The sequence below is a fragment of the Pelodiscus sinensis genome, chromosome 3 (assembly GCF_049634645.1).
Source record: "Pelodiscus sinensis isolate JC-2024 chromosome 3, ASM4963464v1, whole genome shotgun sequence".
NCBI classification, from domain to species: domain Eukaryota; kingdom Metazoa; phylum Chordata; order Testudines; family Trionychidae; genus Pelodiscus; species Pelodiscus sinensis.
This window is the reverse complement of record NC_134713.1, coordinates 135,061,622-135,083,036: the sequence shown is the minus strand read 5'-3', so window position 1 is coordinate 135,083,036 and position 21,415 is coordinate 135,061,622. Positions and strand designations below refer to the sequence as shown.

Sequence of the window (21,415 nt, the reverse complement as noted above, 5' to 3'; positions counted from 1 at the left end):
TATGAAGTCAGCGAAATAATACATACAGAACACCATCATGCCATTTCTACAAAGTCGCTCTTGGTAGTAGACGGAAACGTTAACGTTAACAGAAGCAAAATCAGACAAGAGGAAAGGATGTATGGAGTGGAGATCAGTACTGGAACACCATTTCCAACAGTTTTTGAACACCATTCTTTTTGCTGAAGTCTCATACTATTCATTTGTATCTCACCAACAAACAAACAAACAAAACATGCAGCTCTAACCAGATAAGTAAAGATAAATGTTTTACTTAGTTCTTCTTCTTAACATTAATCAGTTACCCTAGAAAAGCCACCAGCTGCTCTCCCTGCTACTGTGATATCCAGAGGAATTAGAAGTGGCTTTCTTTGCTTCTGATGATCATGACCCAAAAGATTTTGAAGTCTTTGCCTTACTTTGAATTTTAATCAAATAATTCTGGAAGCTGTACAGAATCTTCTTGTCTTTACTATTCATATATGGTTCTTTTGATCTCTTTTCTTCTGCTCTGTTGGTCTATTTCTTATTAAATAGTCTTTTAACTTCTCTTTAGTCTTATCACTATATACTGCTATTTCTATTAAAGTTCCTAGCTGAAGTAAGCTATTTAGTTACTACTCTGTTTTTCATTCCTTCAATATGCATTCAGCTATTCTGTGTTCACCTACACAGTATTGATGCCTGGCCTTCCCCATCATCCCTGAGGATGGAGATAAATAAAATTAGGAGAAGGAAAAGGAGCTTTAAAAAAAGAAAAATAAATAGTGAGACGTCATTCAGTGAACCGCAGGGAGCCTGGCCCATTAGCATGAACAGATGCTTTGGGGCAATTTGAAATCAATTCCCATGAGGCAATATGCCACAGTACAGAAATCCAGATCAATGTTGAACTGACCTAAAACAAAATGTTATGTTATGCAAAGTGAAATATTTACCTTTGGGAACATTCCAGTGTTTCACTTCAACTGAAAATACTGAAATGGAATGTTTTTCAATATCCAGATCAAAGGGTTTTGGCTTGGTTGTTCTGTGCAAGATTTCACTAGTTCCATTTTTCATCCTGATTCAAGGCACAAACAAAATGCTGAAATACCAGAAGTTTCTCCAGAAAAGAAATCCCAATGTTCTCTTCGCTTTTCTCACACATTGGGCAGATGTTCAAAATAGGATGAGATAAGTCCTCCAGGCTTTGGGCTTGCTTACCTCTCACTGGATCCAAATACACCAGTGTACACCACTGGGCTCTTTGTATGGGTCTTCCCCTGGGTGAGACTTGTATTCCCCACTGGCCTTCTAGAGTTTGACGTCCCTTTGGAGGGCCATCTCTGTTCTCTGCCAATTCAGCTCCTTCTTGACTAAGATAGTCAGAAAGCATCATGGTGGTACCAAAGTGACTTTTCACTCCTAATGGATAATACAGGGCATCATAACATGCTCTTCCCTCTCCTTTCTTGTATGCTTGTATGAAATAGATGGATATTTAAGTATCCAGATTACCACTGGGCATTTGAGTCAGAACCCCAAAGAAAATGTAACCATTCTCACCACTCAGAATTACTGCTTCCAATTCAGCAGACTCAGACAGAGGCACCAGTTTCACTGGGGTTATGTTTTCAAGGTTAATACCCAACCAAAACACCGAAAGATTTGCTTGTTTAAAACAACAAGAATAAAAAAATAAAAGAAGAATTCTGAAGAATAAAAATCCAGCATGAAATAGATGTTGGCATGTCAATCTGCCAGTTACCTGCTGAATCCAAGTCCTGAAGAGAGATGATCACATGAATGTAAATGAAACAGTCTGCATAGCATCTAACCTGACTCTGCTAAAGCTCCTCTAAATAGCTTAATGTTTAGTTATGGAGAATTAAGATGCCTTATTTCTAGCAAGCACATTCTTCTCCCTGACCGTCTTGACCAACCATTCTGTCAGAATTAGATGTCTTAATGTTCTCCCTTCTTTCCCCCTCCCTTCCCTTATTTATTCTTGGATCCGGACTTTTAATTCTCCATTCATCTGAAGAAGGGGGTTGTACTCACGAAAACTCATGATACCATCTACATGCTAGATCATATCAGCAATTCACTATGGGTATGTCTACACTACCCCGCTAGTTCGAACTAGCGGGGTAATGTAGGCATACCGCACTTGCAAATGAAGCCCGGGATTTGAATTTCCCGGGCTTCATTTGCCTAAGTGGAACAAGGTGTACCGGTAGTTCAGAATAGGAATCCTAGTCCGAACTACCTAGTTCGAGCCCCGTGTAGCCACGCTGCACGGGGTTCGAACCAGCGGGGATTTAAAAATGGCGGCTCCCCGCTTATGCAAATGAAGCCCGGGAAATTCAAATCCCGGGCTTCATTTGCAAGTGCGGTATGCCTACATTACCCTCCTAGTTCGAATTAGGAGGGTAGTGTAGACATACCCTATCTGATCAGGAAAATTATATAGGGAGAATTGTAATAGTCTGTTCTCCATACAATAGTTATTCTCCTTTATGCTGCAAAAATCCACTTCAGCTAGCTCTGAAGATCATTTTCCTTTGGCAAATAAAATAATTGTAAATGTCCTTTGTCTTAACAGATCAAGTCAGCTGATCTCAGTTTGTCTGTCAGTTGTTTCTGGTACAGTCATCACACTAATTCAACCTCAGTCTCTTCTTAGCCAGTCTTTTTCCTATATATCAGCAATGAATCACAGCCAAATTTTGATTTAAGCAGTCCCACTGACCAACAAAGGTAAGGGTTTTACAAGCCGGTTTAAGAACTTAGGAAGTGAGCCATGAAAAAGGGGGAAGAAGGTACCTCCTTTGGAATGACTAGAAGACATGTCTCTGCAAAGGTGAAATAAAGAGCTGTTTATCAGTGAGCTAGATTTCCATGCCCTTGCTTGCATCGAGTGGCATATTACTCCTCAAGCAGCCCCACTGATATCAGAAGGAGAGCTTATAAAAAGCTCCTACTCTGCACGAACAAGGATATCAGAAACTGGTCCTACATTGGCATTTGCACAGCATGAATCACCATTGTGTTGAGGAGCTGCAATATGGCACAATAGGAAAGGTGTACGATTGAGTCGTCTCTTCTTTTGCATTCCTGGGATTCGGTTTGCAGTCAGGTGAAGCTGGTAAGTTCACAGGATCTGATTCTCCTGCACCTTACACAGAGCCCTCCCTAGGGTATAGTGAATGGGGGTGGCTGCTGTGCTTTGGGGGCCCCACACTTCACGACTGGAGCAGGCCACTGACAGCAATATTGATCCGCCCTGGGGCCCAGGCAGTGGGCCCCCATGCACACACAACCCGTGCAGGCAGTCTGCCTGACCTGCCACAATGTTGGGCACACTCCTCTGGCACTGCCAGAGCTTCCACATGTACCCCTCAATAGGACTACCAACTATCTAAGGGTATGTCTACACTACCCTCCTAGTTCGAACTAGGAGGGTAATGTAGGCATACCGCACTTGCAAAAGAAGCCCGGGATTTGAATTTCCACGAGGAGTAACGGTAGTTCAAACTAGGAAGCCTAGTTCAAACAACCTAGTTCGTGCCCCATGTAGCCGTGCTGCACGGGGTTGAACGAGCGGGGTTTTAAAAATGGCGGCGCCCCGCTTATGCAAATGAAGCCCGGGAAATTCAAATCCCGGGCTTCATTTGCAAGTGCGGTATGCATACATTACCCCCGCTAGTTTGAACTAGGGTGGTTAATGTTGGCAACCGAAGTTGCAAATGAAGCCCGGGATTTAAAGATCCCAGGCTTCATTTGCATCTTGCCGGGCGCCACCATTTTTAAAGCCCCGGTAGTTTGGACTCCGTGCCCGCGGCTACACGCGGCACGGAGTAGGTAGTTTGGATTAGGCTCTCTAATCCGAACTACCGTTACTCTTCGTGGAATGAGGTGTATTGGTAGTTCGGATTAGAGAGCCTAATCCGAACTACCTACTCCGTGCTGCGTGTAGCCGCGGACACGGAGTCCGAACTACCGGGGCTTTAAAAATGGCGGCACCCGGCAAGATGCAAATGAAGCCCGGGATATTTAAATCCCAGGCTTCATTTGCAACTTCGGTTGCCTTCATTAACCACCCTAGTTTGAACTAAGGTGGTAGTGTAGACATACTCTAATTGTGCAGACCCAAAGACCCTTGCCCAACACCTAGCCTGCACCCTCCCTGAGGCCCTGCTCCTGTCCCACCCTTTCTCCACGGCCCTGCCCCTGCTCACTTCATCCCTGCTCCCATCCTCACTCGTTCTTCCCCACCCTCATTCATCTTCACCACCGGGCTGGGGTAGGAGGTTGCGGTATGGGAGGGGATGCCAGGTGCGGTGTTTACCACAAGCAACTCCCAAAATTGACAAGCACACCACTCTGGCAGCAAGGGTGTAATGCAGAGAAAGGATGCACTGCCACCCCACCCCCCAATGGTGAGGAATCATTGCTGCGAATCATGCTGTTGGAAAAGGCAACCCACACACAGAGACTGGGATTTCACAGTATCATTCAGGGCACAATGCTACTGCTTCCTTCTGCCATTCTTCCTACAGTTTGAGCTGCATATGTTATAAAACACTTGCAGGTATCCTAAAAGAAAGGTCCTTAGTGATCGGTCTTCTTTTCATAAGAGAACCATGAACTTCTGCACACTCTTAAAAGCAAAGTTTCTGCCTTTGATAAAACTACAGCTAAAATATTACCTATTCAATTAAAGATTGATCTTGTTGAGACTGAAGATTTTATTGCTTCAGATTTCACATTGGCTAATATTTCTAAATTAAATACTTAACTATGTCTCTACTGAGGCTTTCAAACATATGCTGCATCCAGTAAAATTTTGACTAAATCTATTTACAGTAGGCTTGGCAATGCAGAAAAGTCAAGTAAAATGTAGGTACCCTAAGTGTTCAGCACTATAATATTCTCAGCATGTATAAAGGTAACAGCTGAGCTATAATACTTTGACAACATGCTGTTTCAAGTTGAAAAAAAAAAAGAATCTAGGTCTTCCATAAAGAATTCTCCCACACAAGTAAAATACTTCCACGGGGAATTCTGATTATTATATTTCTTTCACTGCTGTGCAACTTTTTATGACTCTCTTTACATAGAGTGCTCATAAATCAGGAATGCTTCAACTCATGAAAAATTCATCAGTGCTCTAAAAAGTATTTTAATACAATGTAACAGTGATTAGGATGATGAGTACGCTGCAAAGTTCCTTCAGGTATTTAGAAGAGCTGGTTCATTAAACATGAAAAACATGTAAACTTCTCTCCATAACTTCTTTAATATTGAACTTTTTTTAAAGGAAGCACTGCAAATAAAGATGTGATTTTATGACGATACAGTAGAAAATGATAAAATGTTACAGTGACATTATAACTGACATTATTCTGAAATAACAAAGAGCGGGTCTACACTGCAACCCATTATTTCAAAATAATGATGAGCTGAAGGACTTCTTACTCTGACTCCTGTAATCCTTATTTCATGAGGAGTAAGGGAAGCAGTGCTCTTCCTTTGACTTCCTGCTGTGTAAACAGAACCAAAAGCTGAATTAAGCTATTTCGACTTAAGCTACGCAATTGACATTGCTCAAGTTGTGTAGCTTAATTCAACTTTTACCCAGCTGGGTAGACATGCCCATAGATATTGCTGTTTATACTTGAGGATGTTCCTTTCTTCTATAACTTCCCCTTGCTGTAGGCATACATGAGAAGATACAGAATACTGTGACTAAAAATTCCAGGCCTGGATGTGAACTCACTTAAAATCTACTAAACAAGGGGCCTTGTTTGAGTGATCCTGAGCACCCACAGGTCCTAGTGAAGTCACAGAGCTTTGGGTGCTCAGCATCTCTGAAATCAGACCAAATGTGGAAATTTGGCTTACATATCAAGAGAACGCTGCCGCCTAGTGAGGTCTTGGACCACTTGGGTTGCTTCTTCTATGCCAGCTACTGCATTCAAATTTCACATGACTTGCTCTGAGAATTTCTAGGTAAGGCATGTTGCAGAATGAACCCAGTGACTTCACAGAAAATCTAGAACCCCCGCTGCCTGATGAGAGGCAAAACAGCTTAGCAGAGAAGGAAATGTGGTGGCATCTCAAATATGCGTGATGCATGGGAGGAAATGGGAAGAAGGAGGTATGTTTCCTTTTCAAGAAAGCTCCCTTGAAAAGGAAACATACCTCCTTCTTCCCATTTCCTCCCATGCTCAGCTTGTTTGATCTAGGTAGGTACTTTTCCTTTGTCTTTTACCACCATGATATTTCTACCTCCTTCTCCTTCTTCTGTCACTAAGGGCATGCCTACAATAGGAAATTATTTTGAAATAAGTTTATTTCGAAATTTCTCCCAAAATAACTATTTCAAAATAGTGTGTCTACACTACAGAGAAGCATCAAAATTAGTCCGAGACAGGCTCCCTTAATGTGGACGTGCTACCTCGATGTAGAACCCCACAAAGCACAGCATCTGCTTTCAACACAAGAACAACAGAGGTAGTGGAGGTCAAAACTAAATGCCAGATCATATAGGAAAATTCCAAAGTTTTTGTCTCTAATTTTTTTGGCTCTAGTCTTTCACCTTCACAAGCATTAATATTTCTGACCTTACTATCAGATCCCTCCTCCATATCATCAAAACTTATTCAATTGCTTTTCAGCTTAGCAATTTTTAAAGGACCTGAATGTATCCTGTTTACCCTCTTTCTATATATTGTACTAAGATTTGCTTTTAGTCGCAGCTGTGTTCGAACCCACAGAAGAAAAATACATATGCACAGACTTATCCATAACAAGGTGGAGATTTTTTTAACATAAGATTTCATCCTTACATAAATATCAGGGTTAATACATCCAGTGATAGACATTAAACCCCCTAATTCATCCCAGATCCGTGGTGGTCACAGTACTGCTTATGCTCCATCGGTATTATTTAAAGCTCTGGTCCGTGGCTTTAATATTTGCATCAAATTTTCTGAAAATATTTAAGTTGCTTATTCTTGCTTGAGCAATCTTCTTTTCCTGAGTCACCACCTCCTATCAGCTTCCCACATCCCCTTCTCTTTTATTACAATTTAAAACCATATTCAGGTACCCAGGTTCCCTGAAAAGGTTGGTACAGTTGTTCGTGAAATAAACCCTTTATCAATTGCAATACAAAATGATTTAATACACAATTCTTTCTTGCAATAAAAATTATTACTGAAATATTTAAGGGCTTGCCTAACCTCTACTAAGATGTGTTGACAAGGATGATGGAATTCTGAGAAGGTGATGTTGATTCACTCTAGGTTATGGTCAAAAGTTTATGTGCTGTTTAGAGAGAATTTTGAGTTATAGTTCCCTTGGAGCCATTCTATCCAGAGAGCCAAGTTTTAATGTTGTGGGTCTGAATGGGGGTGTTATAAAGAGTAGGGAAACAGTGAAAAAGCAGCAGTGATTTTAGGCCTGCCCCAAAAAGCGCTTATGTCAGTTGGGAGTCTTTCCATTGACTTCAAAAGAACTGGATCTGGCCAAGTGAGTAATGTGCATGTTGAGAGGAACCAATGCCAAAAGCAATAGAAGCACGGTCAAGTGTCATGAGAAACTGTATAGAGAAGTGAATGTGGAGGAAACAGTGGTTAAAGGAAGGTGAATGATTAAGATCAATGGATTGGAATTGTAATACATTCATGGTTCCGTACATTCGGACAGCATGGTCGTCCGGGAAGCTCCACACATGCCACTCTGGGAAGAGAGTCCATGCTCTGCCCTATCCCACTGTGCTGCTTTTCCACTTCTCCACAACAGCCATTTGAGATGTAAAGTACAGCGGGTCAGAAGAGGGCAGTGGGACAGAGCAGAGCATGCTGCCGGGGCACTCTGGATCCCGCTGACCGCCACTGCTTCCACACCAGGCCTCCAGCCCCAGGTAATCCCATGGGTCCCATCCATGGGATGGTTGGAGTGGCAACCCTGAATTCTCCTATGGATAGGATGGCTCTCCCTGGGGTTTAGAGGAAGTCAAGTCTAATAGACTAGAAGACTCCATTCTGTGAATATCTAATGTACATTTACGGACATGTTGGTAATCAATGAATCTGCATTCCTATAGCATTGAGACAGAACCCAACGTAATTGTTTTCAGAATTCACCTAGCCATGCATCTGAAGTTCTCAAATCACTTTACACACATTAATTAAACTAAACAAATCCAAATTATTACAACTAATATTATACTGTATCACTGTCTGTTAGAATGAATGGTGCCTGATTTTACTGTTGCTTCAAGGGCTTTTACAAAGATCTCTACTTAGTATTTTTCCCCTTTGTATCCTACTGAGCTCCCCTTCCACTTTTCCACAGCAGCAGTCTGAGATGTCAAGTACAGTGGTTCAGGCGAGGCCAGTGGGACAGAGCAGAGCATGCTGCCGGGCCACTCCGGATCCCGCTGACCTAGTGAGTAGGGGGTGGGTGACCCCCTACTGGTGCCACACCAGGGCACCTTGAATTGTCCTTTGGATAGGATGGCTCTCCCTGGGGTTTAGAGGAAGTCAAATCTAATAGACTAGAAGACTCCATTCTGTGAATATCTAATGTACATTTACGGACATGTTGGTAATCAGTGAATTTGCATCCCTATAGCATTGAGACAGAACCCAACGTAATTGTTTTCAGAATTCACCTAGCCATGCATCTGAAAATCTCAAAACACTTTACACACATTAATTAAACTCCATAAATCCAAATTATTACAACTAATATCATACTGTATCACCATCTGTTAGAATGAATGGTGCCTGTTTTTACTATTGCTTCAAGGGCTTTTACAGAGATCTCTAATTAGTATTTTTCCCCTTTGCATTAGGAAGCAATAGTAAAAACAGACAATAGTATAAACAATCCCATTGACTTTATTTACCTCACAAGAATGTCTCTAGAGAAATTCTACTACTTACAAGTCTCTCTTTTTCTTTTGTAGCAGTTTTTTGAAAAATTGCCCTGATCATCAGTACATTTAAGGAGAATTGCAATTTTTTACATCTCGTACAAAAGAAAAAGACAAGTAATTGCTCTAGAGACATTTTTCTGAGATAATTAAAGTCAATTGGAAAAGGTCCTCTATAAACTGAAGTCCATATTCTGTACCTACTTGTACTCACTTTGAGTAGTGTCTTACTCCCTGAACATCCCCCATTGAAATCAATGGCACAGCTGGCCAGTCAGTTACCACTAAAGTTAATAAGGGTATCAGAACATGACTCAATAGTGGTATGTTAGCAATTTTGAAAGGATATTGAAAGGCCTCTTGAGTTTGTTAAAAACATAGCTGAAAAAGGAGTAAGAGTACGTTTGGAAGAGAAATTCTAGATTAGCCTGCTGTAAATTAGTCCTGTGATGTCAAGCTGAATATCAAAAATCATATTTATATATTCATTATCAAGAACTTTTGCAAGGTCATAAACTATGGACTTGGGTCAAGGGAGAATTGGTGAGTGAAGTATTCAAAATACTGTTAGCCAGATGTATAAAACCCAGTTAAGTTTTGTAGTATCATCAATAATAGTACACAGGTATGACTGACCATTACCTTGTTTAAGATGCAGATGGTAACAATTCAGAGCCTTTCTTCAGCATCTACCGCTATTCTCTGCATGATTCTGTAGCATGTGAACAGAGTCTCCAAGATTTTGTTACATACCAACTAATTTCATATCTGAAGTGCTAAATTAAGGTGAAATCCTTCCTTTACTACTCAGACTGGCTATGTCTAGACTTCAGGCTTCTTTCGGAAGAAGCTTTTCTGGAAGAGATCTTCCAGAAAAACTTTTTTTGAAAGAGAGCATCTACTCAGCAAAAGCGCAATGAAAAAGCAATCTGCTTTTTCGAAAGATAGCATCCACATTGATAAATACGAACTAGTGTCCAAAGTTGTGATTATTGTGGACGGAGTGGTCACCAGGGCACCTGTGCTTTTTCCTTGAGGCCCCTTCTTTTGGAAAAAACACTCTCTTCCATGTCCACACACACCTTTTTCCAAAAAAGCTTTTTTTGGAAAAAGGCTTCTTCTTCGTAGAATGAGGTTTACCGCCATCAGAAAAACGCCTCCATTCTTTCGACTTTCTGTCGAAAGACCGTAATAGCAGTGTGGACTTAAGTAGTTTTTCTGGAAAAACTCTGCAGTGTAGACATACCCAGAGTAACAGGGCAAGCAGAAATGGAGAAGTGGCAGCTGAGGGAGTAGATATTTTTAGATTATAAACTCTTGAAGGGACTGCATTTTCTTTATAGTTGTACAGCACATAGCTCAATAGGACCTTGACCTACTCAGCCTCTAGGTGCCATATAGGTTAAATAATAATGAAAAGATACGTGCGCCAATGTTATGATACAGCACCTCCAAAAACCCTGGTTTTAAATTTTTAATTTTCTTAGAAAAAAATTTAGCCTGTCGTACTCCTATTAATTCCTGATTTTCTGAGAAATGCCAAAGATATTACTTTCAGGCCACCAATCGTTATAGATAGTTACAAGAATTTTTTATATGCCCCATTTATTCCTGTTAGAGCATATTTTCTACCATAACAGAGTTAACTTAAGTAAAACAACTGAAAAAAACAATATTTTGTGGGCTTCTGGTTTATTCAGTACCATTTCAGTGGCATAGTTAATAAGTGACTAATTTTGGGGAGTTTTGGGTGGAGGGGTTACTTGCTGCTCTCTTTCTAAAAATATGTTTTATCAATAGCTCCTCAACTGAAATTACACCCCATTTCTCAGATATTGGTGCTACACATGACATTAGCATTGGCATGAACTTTGGAATGAAAATGTGACCTTTTCACCTTGAATATTTCAGCCATTCTTAGTTTACAGTCCAAGTAGTTGCAAACAGTCTTCTCAGAATACATGCAATAAAGAACAGCTTCAGTATTTGGCAAACCTTAGATTCAAGGCTGGCCATGGTTATCCTTTCAAAAACAAAAGAGCCTCATTATTTTGGGTGTTTCTCTGATGCTTTAAAGAAAAGTTTCCAGGTCTAGTCAATGCACCAAACATGGCACATATTTGAATTTGGCATCTTACATTGCTTTCTGGGCTGCTGACGAACCAAGGGAAAGAGACCTTCAAAGCTTGTGTGTTCTGGAAGAATTTTTAATATGGTGGCTACTCTTCAATTTTTATAACAGCTATTTTTAAAAAATCCTGCAACAAGAGGATGTTACCGTTGTATCATGAGGCATGCACAAGTCAGCAAATGAGAATGTGAATTCTTCCTACTGTACCTATGAATTAGGATATAGTCTAATTCCATGATCATAAACAGTTTCTCAAATAAATTAATATGATATACACTTTCTCTAAATCCTCAAATATGCTTGTGTAGCATAGGTACTGCTGTGTACTGATCACTGCTTTTGTCAAGGGAAAAATACTTTGCCCCTGTGGATGTGCACTTCAGCATAATACTCTATGCTTTCCAACTTGGTTGGCAAATGTGGAACAAAAATATCTTTCAGCTCCTGTATGCCTAATTCACTTCTAAAGATTTTAAAACTTCATCATCAGTAGAAAAATCTGAATTGTAATCTGACTGCACACATACCCAACATATCTATGCCTCTTGCTGTTTGAGACTATAGCTTTTGGAAACAAATCTACTTTACATGTTCAATAAATCAATACAGACTCAGGATTTGTGCTGGTACTGTTACAGCATGCACTGTCAAAAAGATTTAGAAGTGACAGCCTAAAAGATTAACTCGTTTGCAAATAAATAACATGCCTAAGAGACTATTTAGCTGCCAAAGTTTGATTCGCCATAAGTGTCCAGAATCATTCGCTAGTTTGAGACCATTTATATGCAATATTCCGTTTTTAATTATTTTCTCAAATCAATTAAACAAGCGCAAAGCAAGTGTGTAAATTTCCAGTGGGTTGGCTTACTTTAAGAAGGACAGATGATTCTAGACCCTGCAGATGAAGAGTTGAAAGGATTGCAATGTTTACAGAGGGTCTTTCTACCAGAATATCTATTTCTTCTCTTATAATTCAATTCCCTTTTTTAAGGCTGTCACTCTTGCTTGAATTCTGAAGGGTGTACTTCACACCTATTCAAAGGGGCAGCACAAGGTCCAAGTGGCAATTAAACCTCTTTTAACCCCCTTCTACTGTTATGTCTCTCAGAAGTGAGCCAACTACCTAATGCCTTAGGGCGTAAGTGAAATTTAAATGGTGCACTGACCTTGTACTGCACAGGAGTGAAATTCACCCTCTCAGAATTCAAGCAAGAAAAATAGCCTTGAAAGTCCATATAGTTTAAGAGGAACTTAAATGGCCTTGTGTAGGTGTGAATTTTACCCAAAGTGAGCAGGAATGGTTAGTGCTGAAGGAATTGATCGCGGCTTCCCAGAAATCTGCAACAGAAACTCTGTTGTACACTTCTCTGAATACAGAGTAAATTATGTACCAAGGAAAATAAATTACTTAAAATAAAAAATAATCATAACATTCACTGACCTGAACTAAACAGAAATGTGTCCTTTTTTTATGTTCTGAAACAAAGTGAGCACAGATAGGTGAAGTCACATCAAGCTAGTGGAGGGGAGGGGGAGACAGGGGCAAGAAGAAACTAGTAATCCATTTTCTCTCTAGGAGCTGGATGCAGTAATTTTGAGCTCTTCACGCATCTTGAACCTGTTGACAATTATTTCCTCAGCTCAGCTATCTCTACACACACCAAAAACGTCTGGTTTGAGAATTAAACCATAAAGCCACAAAGGAGTGGCTATATTAGACTTTGTAAAAACCCTTTAAAAAAATCTTATTTTTCCCAACCTGAAGGTAGTCATTTTGCACCCACTGTTTTAATTCCTAAATCTTATTTAGAATTAATTCATGTGTTATCTTAATCTATCCCTGCTGTGTTTTGGCAACAGTAAGCACATGCAGAAAACTTAATGAACCATTTGAGACCAATTGTAAATGCAGTGGCTATAAGGTCATATAAAATACTGATAGAGCCTTCATCATAGCTAGGTGTGTGTTCATGGATGTTTGCACAGTAGTCACTTAAGATGAAATTCACATCAGCCCTATGCATCATTAATGTCCCTGTGGGACTTGAGAGGATGAACTTCACCTCCATACACAATGCCCCTAAATCATATACAAGCCCTTTTTCAAGGGTTTACGTGGTATTTGTTACATATGGCCAGGGCACATCCTCTGCCGAGGAGTGAATTTTCCTCTAAGTACATGACAAGAATAGGTCGAGTTCTTTTCTAGTGCAGAAGAGGGATCAAGGAAGAAGTAAACAAACAGATTGAAAGAAAAGATAATAATGAAAATTAATTGTTTTTCAATCCATCATTATAGGTGCAACAGCTGAGCTGCTTTTACTCCTGAACACCTAATGGATAGAACAAAACTGCAGATTTTACTAAAAGCTGAAAACACATTGCCATACGTGTGCTATAATGGTGTGGATAGGCTGTCAGAAAAATTAAAATATAGATGCCGCATTTAACTTGAATCTGAAAAGCTTGTTTCTCCCTACTGTGCATAGACAAAATACATTAGGCTGCCTCATAAGCCTGGGTGAATAGAGCAATAGCCATTAGTACCAGGGGTCCCATTCTGCAAAATGCTGAGCACTCTGGCCTTGGTCCAGCATAGCACTTAGGGACAGATTCATCTCTAATGATACCCCATCTACTGAAAAGGAGTTACATCTCTGAAGAATGTTGGCCCTTTATGCACATGCTTAACTTTAGGCATGTGAGTAATTCCAGTGCAAGTCAATGGGACTACTCATAGGCTTAACTTAAGCATGAGTTCAATTGTTTTGCTGAATCAGGTTAGAAAATTCAGCACCTTGAAAGACAAAGTTCCAGCAGAGAACCGGGAACAATAAATGCAAACAAAACTTTTGTGACTGCCTCAGTACGGTTGCCTGGTTAGATTTTGATCCTAGGCACAGAACTGGGCTCGTGAAACTCAAAGAATGCATGATCCAAAACCCACTGAAATCAAGAGGAAGGCTTTCCATGGATTCGGAGCAGTCCCTAAGCCAAGACATTGAAAAATGCAGAATCCAAAAGCAATGTTAGCTTCCTGCATGTTGTTTTTCACCTTCAAGGTAGAACGGAATCGTATGCACAGGGGAGAGGTACTTAAACCCCACTTAAACCCATGAAAAGGCAGGGATGAAAGTAACATATTTCTTATAGGTACTATCATATCCTATTGTGGTATCATACATGGTGGTATTTTTCATTATTACTGTGGTTGTTGACTGTTCATTTTAACTGATGTTTGTGCACTAATACTAAGTTAACACTCTTAAATCCTTAACATTTGATTTCCTGCTTTTTATGGGGGTTCATCTGAAACCTTATTTCATGTTCCCATAGGTGTTTGTCTATCATATGCTAATAATTCGATTAGTAGCAACTTGTGCCATTGAAACATTGTATGTTTTTTTAGCCATAAAGGTACCTCACTCTGAAGCTACCTCTCAAAATGAAAAGATCTCTAGAATCAGTGCCCACCCCTGCATTTTTTAATGGTAGTTTTCCCACGTCTAATAATATTTTGAAAATAACAGATGTCTGTTTTTCAGGCTATTTTCACAGTTCCAGTCTGCACAATCATCAATTGTTTCAAGAAGGATAGATTATAGCCTGTCAGAATACCCGAAACTGAGCCAGACACCCTAAAATATATGTTTTCAAGAACTATTTTAAGGCCTATGCATTTCCCCTTGGAGACTGTTACTATATGCCATTGTAGTAAAGGCACAAGAATGTTACAGGTATCAGACTAGGGACCTGTTTAATGGGAGAGTAACCCCTAGAAACTGGAGGTCTGACTGAGAAAGGAAGTTTTGGGATGTTCCTCCTGTGTAATTTGTGGCACAGTTTTATTTTTGTTTAGATCTGGTGGAGATGCATTTTCCACTCAGGTACCTGGCCTTCCTACCTCAAGGGTCTTCCTCAAGCCCCCACATAGCCTTTTTTGACTGACAGCATATGTTGCTGTGAACAAAGCTTATGATGAAACCAGTTGGTCTCTTCCATTAAGGTGGACATATGAATGTTAAACGGTACAGATTCCTTAAAATATGCCATTTAGTGAAGAATTAACTAAATATCTTCAGGTTTGGTTGTTTTCACAGAGATTTATATTGAATGACCGAATGGAAATAAATGAACAAAGCAAATATGGTTAAAGTCACCCAATTAAAACAACAAAGAAGGGGCTAAGATTTTTTTTCCTAAAAGATAAATATTAATCAGTATCTAATCTTTCCATGTGAAAAGGCCAGGGTGCTGTGACTTTATTTTAATAAAATACAATCTAATTAAAAAGTCCAGAGGTATATTCCTTCCTGACTGTAATTCTACTGAAGGCAGTGGACCTATGCTAGGGACAAATTTATCCCCTTTAGTTTTAAAACCAAGTTGCCTTACCTGTATTACTAATAAAATCTTACATTATTAAAACTGGAAGTTTTTTTTAACAACCAATTTACTTTTCACCATTCATTCTTGTCTAATAAATGAATCAGCAGCTTCATTCATGTTTAGATTAAAATAAACTAAATCAGGCTAATTTCTGTTCTGTGTCCTTTATAGGCAAACCATAGACCTTTAGCACCTCACTCTCTTCAATGTAGTTACTCTCATAGGGGTTTGGAAAGTTCTATTGTTAAATTATTAAACAAATTGTAAACACCTCTTTTTTCAGGAAGAACGGCTCTTGCGCAAAAGCCTCTTGTGCAAAAACGGAGTCTTGTTAATTATGTAAATGAGGCATGGTGATATTCAACGCTTCACCTCATTTGCATTTTTTTTTTTTTTTTTTTTTGCTTAAGAGGGGGCAGTCTAGACATAGCCCTAGAGAATAATAGGGTTACAAAGAATAACCAGCTAGGGCTTACAGAAACATATCATGCCAAACCAACTTAATTCCTTCTTGGACAAGATTACTGGCCTAGTGGATAGGAGGAAGCAGTACCAGTGGTATAGCTTGATTTTAATAAGGCTTTTAATATAGTTCCATATGACATTCTCATAAGCAAGCTAGGTAAATGCTGCCTAGATTTAATTACTATACGATGAGTATTGAAAGACCATATACTCAAAGATTAGGTATCAATGGTTAACAGTCAGAATGTATGTAAGTGCCTAAAGCGGCAGAGTCATATAGGCAACTATAGGAATTTTCACAAGGTCCTATCAACATCTTTGGGCACCTAAATATCTTTAAAAATCAGGCCCTAAATGATTTACTGAATACCATACAGGAAGTTGACAATAGAGTCGGGATTTGAATCTAAACCTTCAGCATCCCAAGACAGCACACTATCCACTGGATCATCCTCCTTAGTATTAACATTTTGGATATAATAATGAAAATATTTTGCAAACATGCTCTTTTCAGAAAGTAATGTCATGTGCTGGAAGTGTTTCCTTTGGTTCTTTTTCCGAGTTATTATAGGCTTCAAGGTTTGGGGAGATAGGGACCATTTCTTTCATATACTCTTAAAAACACAGCTTAAAACAGGAGTATGACAGAGATGAGTGGAGGACACAAGTTCCATTTTGTGAAGGATTTAGAGATTTTGACATTTAGTTTTGTGGCAAATCAGAGTACTGTAATAACCAAAGAAAATTCAGTGGAAAAAATTGGTTTGGGGTCATTCAAAATGAAACATTTTGATTTTTACTTTTAAAGTTCTTTGTATTGTATTCTAATATAATGCAAAGTAAAATCAAACTGAGAAGTCACTTCAAAATGAAAAGAGACATTTCAACTTTGTCAGAATGTTTTCTAAAACAAAATGCCAGCAAAATGACCCAATTTCAATCGGGCCGGAACTATATATTCCAATGGAATATGGTTCCAGCAACATTTCTCCAATGGGCTTTAGAAACAAACAGTAACAAAATTAGCTACTTGACAAAATATTATCTTTCCCTCCTTCAGAGATAAATGGTGTCTCTATCAGCAACCTAGAGATTCCCTTTTTTACATATCAATTAGCTCTTCCTGAGGTAACTAAGGGAACAACTTGTCACTTCAATTTTCAGGGAAAGGATATCATTTCATAGGAAACTCAGATTTCCACAGGAAATTAAGATATTGACTGTTTCCATTTATGCCAAATTGACTAGTAAATGAGGGAATGGGCTGATTTTGGCGAAAGGTGGCTCTACTGTGTTTTCAGTGCACTAAATATTCACCACGGGAAAGAACTGGGAGAATTTCGGGCACCAAGGATTAAAAAATAAATAGCTCTAGTCCCTTTGTTACTAAAATATGAACAAACTGATTGAGAATTTTAGAAATGTCAGCTATTCACGTTTATTTAAAGAACGATTTGTGCAAATATATGTAAGCCAACAGATATGTATGTTGTCCAATTCAAAGCCCAATGGGAGCCATTCCATAGATTACACTGAACTTTAGATTAGACCCATACACTAGCTTATGCATGATACTGACTATCTCTCATGCTCTTAATGAGGTGTGTGATTGGTCTAAGACGTGTCTTGACTCTGTTCCTTTATTGGATGTCCCCAAACTCACAATAAGGTTGCATGACCTGCTTCAGGATGGATACAGTTTCTTCCAAGTATGCATGCAAGCATATGTATCTGCCTGAGATTTTATTATTTTTTTACTTTTTGCTCGTGAAAACAATTGTGCTTGTATGAATGTTTGTAAAAAGTGATTTAGAGGGAATTTAAATAGCATTGATGTGAATTTGTGGGTCTCAGAGATTTTTTTAACAAATTCTCTACTATACTCTTCACATTGCTCTATTGAAAGCCTTCACACAGCTCAAGTCAACTGCTTTTGGTACAGATGACGCACATGAGTATGGATGGAAAACAGAATCCTTTTCTCCACAGGGTGGAATACTGACACAACCCCTTCTCAATCACTACTGCCCTACTTTTCCATTAATAACTTCCACCTGTTATAGACAAGAACGTCAGGGGAACAGCTTCAAATGAGAGCATAGGTGCTAGAATTAGGGGTGCTGCAGCAGTGCCTCAATTGAAGTAGTAACAAGTAACAACCACCCAACTACATGGTTTCCACCTTCAGCACCTTCACCTTCTTGTCCTGGTGGTGCCGGGGGTGCTGAATAAACAGATCTGCTTTTGTACCATGCTTGGTAGGATTGTGTAAATAATCATAGAATCACAGAACACTAGAACTTGAAGGGACCTCAAGAGGCCATCAAGTCCAGTCCCCTCCCCTCACTGCAGGACCAAGCACCATCTAGATTATCCCTGATAAATGTTTATCTCACCTGCTCTTAAATATCTCCAGTGATGGAGATTCCACAACCTCTCTAGACAATTTATTTTGCTAGTTCACTGGCAAGTCCAAGAGCAAAAAAAAAAGTTACAATAAAATTGCACTTCAGATCAAAACATTGCAGTCAGCCAAAAATGAAACACGGTTTCAGTTTTGAGCATTACTGAATATTTACAAGAAGAAGAATAACAATGACATTGAAAAAAGTATCAGAACAGTCCTGGGTTTGTACCAAACCATTGCTGGTCACCAGCCAAGCACAAAATCTCATAACAAGGCTGCTGTAACTTAGGGATCCTCCAGCAAGCAGCAATCACTAGTTAGTTTCTGGTCCCAAATAGGCATTTCTTACAGCATGAAGTGCTGGAGTACTGCTCTCCCTCTTATGCAGTTCCCTGTGAGTGGGGCTGTCCCTTGGCAACCGCTCCCCATAAACCTGAACCCTATTTTAAGTGTCAAAGGGCAGGACTGACTATACCCACATATTAACCCTTCCCCGGCCAGTGTGAGGTCGCTACATCCAATCGCAGAAATGTTTCACGTTTTTCAGAATTCTTTCCCCTCCTTGTCACCCCAAACAATTTGGCAAAACTGAGACAATTTTTTTTTTAAAGTTTGGTATCACCAAATCTGCACTGGGATGAAAAATTTCATCCAGCCCCAGCAGCAGCCTATTTAATTATTAAAGCTTTTGGGGAAAATAAATAAATAATCTTTAGGAGTTGACATTGTACATCCTCTCCATTCCTTTACATGAATGATTTCATTTAGTTGAAATCTCAATTTGATATCAAAGATGGAAATATTTTCACCAGGTGTCCTCTTAGTCACACACTATTTCTGCTGCTATGTTGGCAGCCAGCATTGTGGTATACAAGTTCTTTGTTTGGTTGGGTTTTTTCAAAGCCAGAAGATGTGGCAATTTTCAAGCTAGTTACAGACCTAAATGGCACTGGCCATATGGTATATAGCAGGGAATCTTACTTACCTTTCATTGACCCAAGGGAGACTGAATGGGAATATAATTTCAGTCAGTCACGAGTGTGCTAATTGTATGTATAATTTTCATGAAGTTGAAAACTCAGGATCCAATCACCTAGAATCAAGGCAAGAGAAAAAGGAAAGAAATGGTGGGATGGTGAAAGAAACTGGGTAATGAGTTTTAAATAATTATGGACCAGATTCATCCCTGATTTCAGTAAAACTGCAACTGATTGGCCTCTTCTTTCTCCATACCTCAGTGACTGTTGCTGTCTCCATGTCTCCCATTTCACATGGCTGCTTCAGGCCACATCCTGCAGTTCTGGCTGAAAATGTTGGAGAGTCAGGTCAGTCTAACCTGTACAGGGATAGAAATGTAGCCATGTTAGTCTGGTGTAGCTGAAGTAAAATACAGGACTATGTAGCACTTTAAAGACTAACAAGATGGTTTATTAGATGATGAGCTTTTGTGGGCCAGACCCACTTCCTCAGATCTGTATAGGGTAATTCTTCCTCAGACTCTGGAAGAGCTGGAGATAAAGAAATAAAGCATACACAATGATCCAAGCCTCTTACCTCCAGAACCACAAGATAACTACTCTCTTGCTGCTAGTGCTGTCTGGGTTCCAGAACCTTAAAACACTCTCCCAATCTAAGGGTGTGTCTAGACTACAGAGTTTTGTCGACAAAAGTGGACTTTTGTCAACAAAACTATACCTGCGTCTACACTACCGCTGAGTTCTGTCGACATAACGTCGACAGAACTCAGCAGTTTTGTCGACGCTGGTAAACCTCATTTTACGAGGCATAACGCCTTTTGTCGACAGAGTTCTGTCAACAGAAGGTGTTATTGCATCTAGGGTTGTGTCTAGACTACAGGGTTTTGTCGACAAAGCAGCTTGCTTTGTCGACAGAACTGAATGTAGCCTAGACGCTCTTTGTCGACAGAAGCTTTGTCGACAGTATCTGTCGACAAAAGCCTGTAGTCTAGACGTACCCTAAGTCTCTTCCTCTGGCCAGGAGCACTGTCCCATCTTTCAGGGCCTTATCTTCCATCAGTTTGCACCTGGTGCGTTTATATATGTGCAAAAGTGGATGCACCTACTCTTCACCCAGGTAGAAATGACTAAACATGGTATAAGGTAATGAGTACCTTCCCTCCAGAGTGTCATCCCCATTCTACGAGTTTCCAGCTCTCTTTCACTCTCATGCTATCTCAGTCCAAATGACTCTCTATAACAGATCCTCATCTCTATAACATCACTTGGGTTTAACAACAGTCCCCCGGTTCATGTCTTGAAGCGATTATACCTTCATGATGACAATTTCTTTTCTAACCTCTTATACACCATCTCCATTATCCTTCTGGCCTCTGATCCTCAGCGTCGCATTGCCAGCGTTCCAAATAAGTGAACAAGATGCCCACTGCAAGATACTCATTCTTCACGCTCTTAATTTAGAGCAGTTGTTCAGTTCATGTGGATGGGCGCCATTTCTCACAACTCAAACAGGTAGCACTAATTTTTTTTTAATTTCTACAACTGTGAACCATGAGTTGAATCCAGTACAATAGGTAAAGAGGGGCAGATGAGATTTTTACATGTGTCTATAGGGGATTGATAAATTAAATATCTGACAAAAAGCCTATTGCAGCTTTTGCTGTACTGAATCCTCTTTTTATTAAAGAAGCAAATGGACTTTATCCTGTAACTAACTGTGTATTCTCTGGAGCGGACATGGGACTCGTTGCACCACCTGTTTTGTTGTTGCTCCAGACAGTGCATTTGTTATTGGCTATGGCTGATTCTGTACTACTTGATTCCCTCAAGCTTACCTGAGATCAACTTGCTCAACATTTAGTTGATGCGAGACTCTCTTGGCTTAGGAAGAATTGTCACCACAACCTGCCAGGTTTTCCCAGTGGCCATCTTCACAGTCTACAGACCTGCGCAGGAAGCTTTAGCACTCAAAAGGTCTGGAAAAGGGTAATAGATGAGAGGCTATTTTAGTGTGCTAGTGGTACCTCTCTGAGCTGCTACGGATTCTGTTTGTAAAATGTGTTGAGATCAACTGATAGGAAGCTCGATGAGAGATAGGTGTTGTTATTGCAAAG

General features: G+C 39.8%; 1 long non-coding RNA gene across 1 annotated transcript; it reads right to left on the bottom strand.

The window, feature by feature from the left end:
* Positions 1-1,024: 1,024 nt before the first annotated feature.
* Positions 1,025-19,663, bottom strand: LOC142827654 (uncharacterized). The gene is made up of 3 exons (XR_012902362.1): positions 19,558-19,663; positions 19,310-19,417; positions 1,025-1,407 (listed from the first exon to the last, which is right to left on the bottom strand). It is a non-coding gene; the product is annotated as an uncharacterized LOC142827654 (long non-coding RNA).
* Between the last annotated feature and the right edge of the window lie 1,752 nt (positions 19,664-21,415).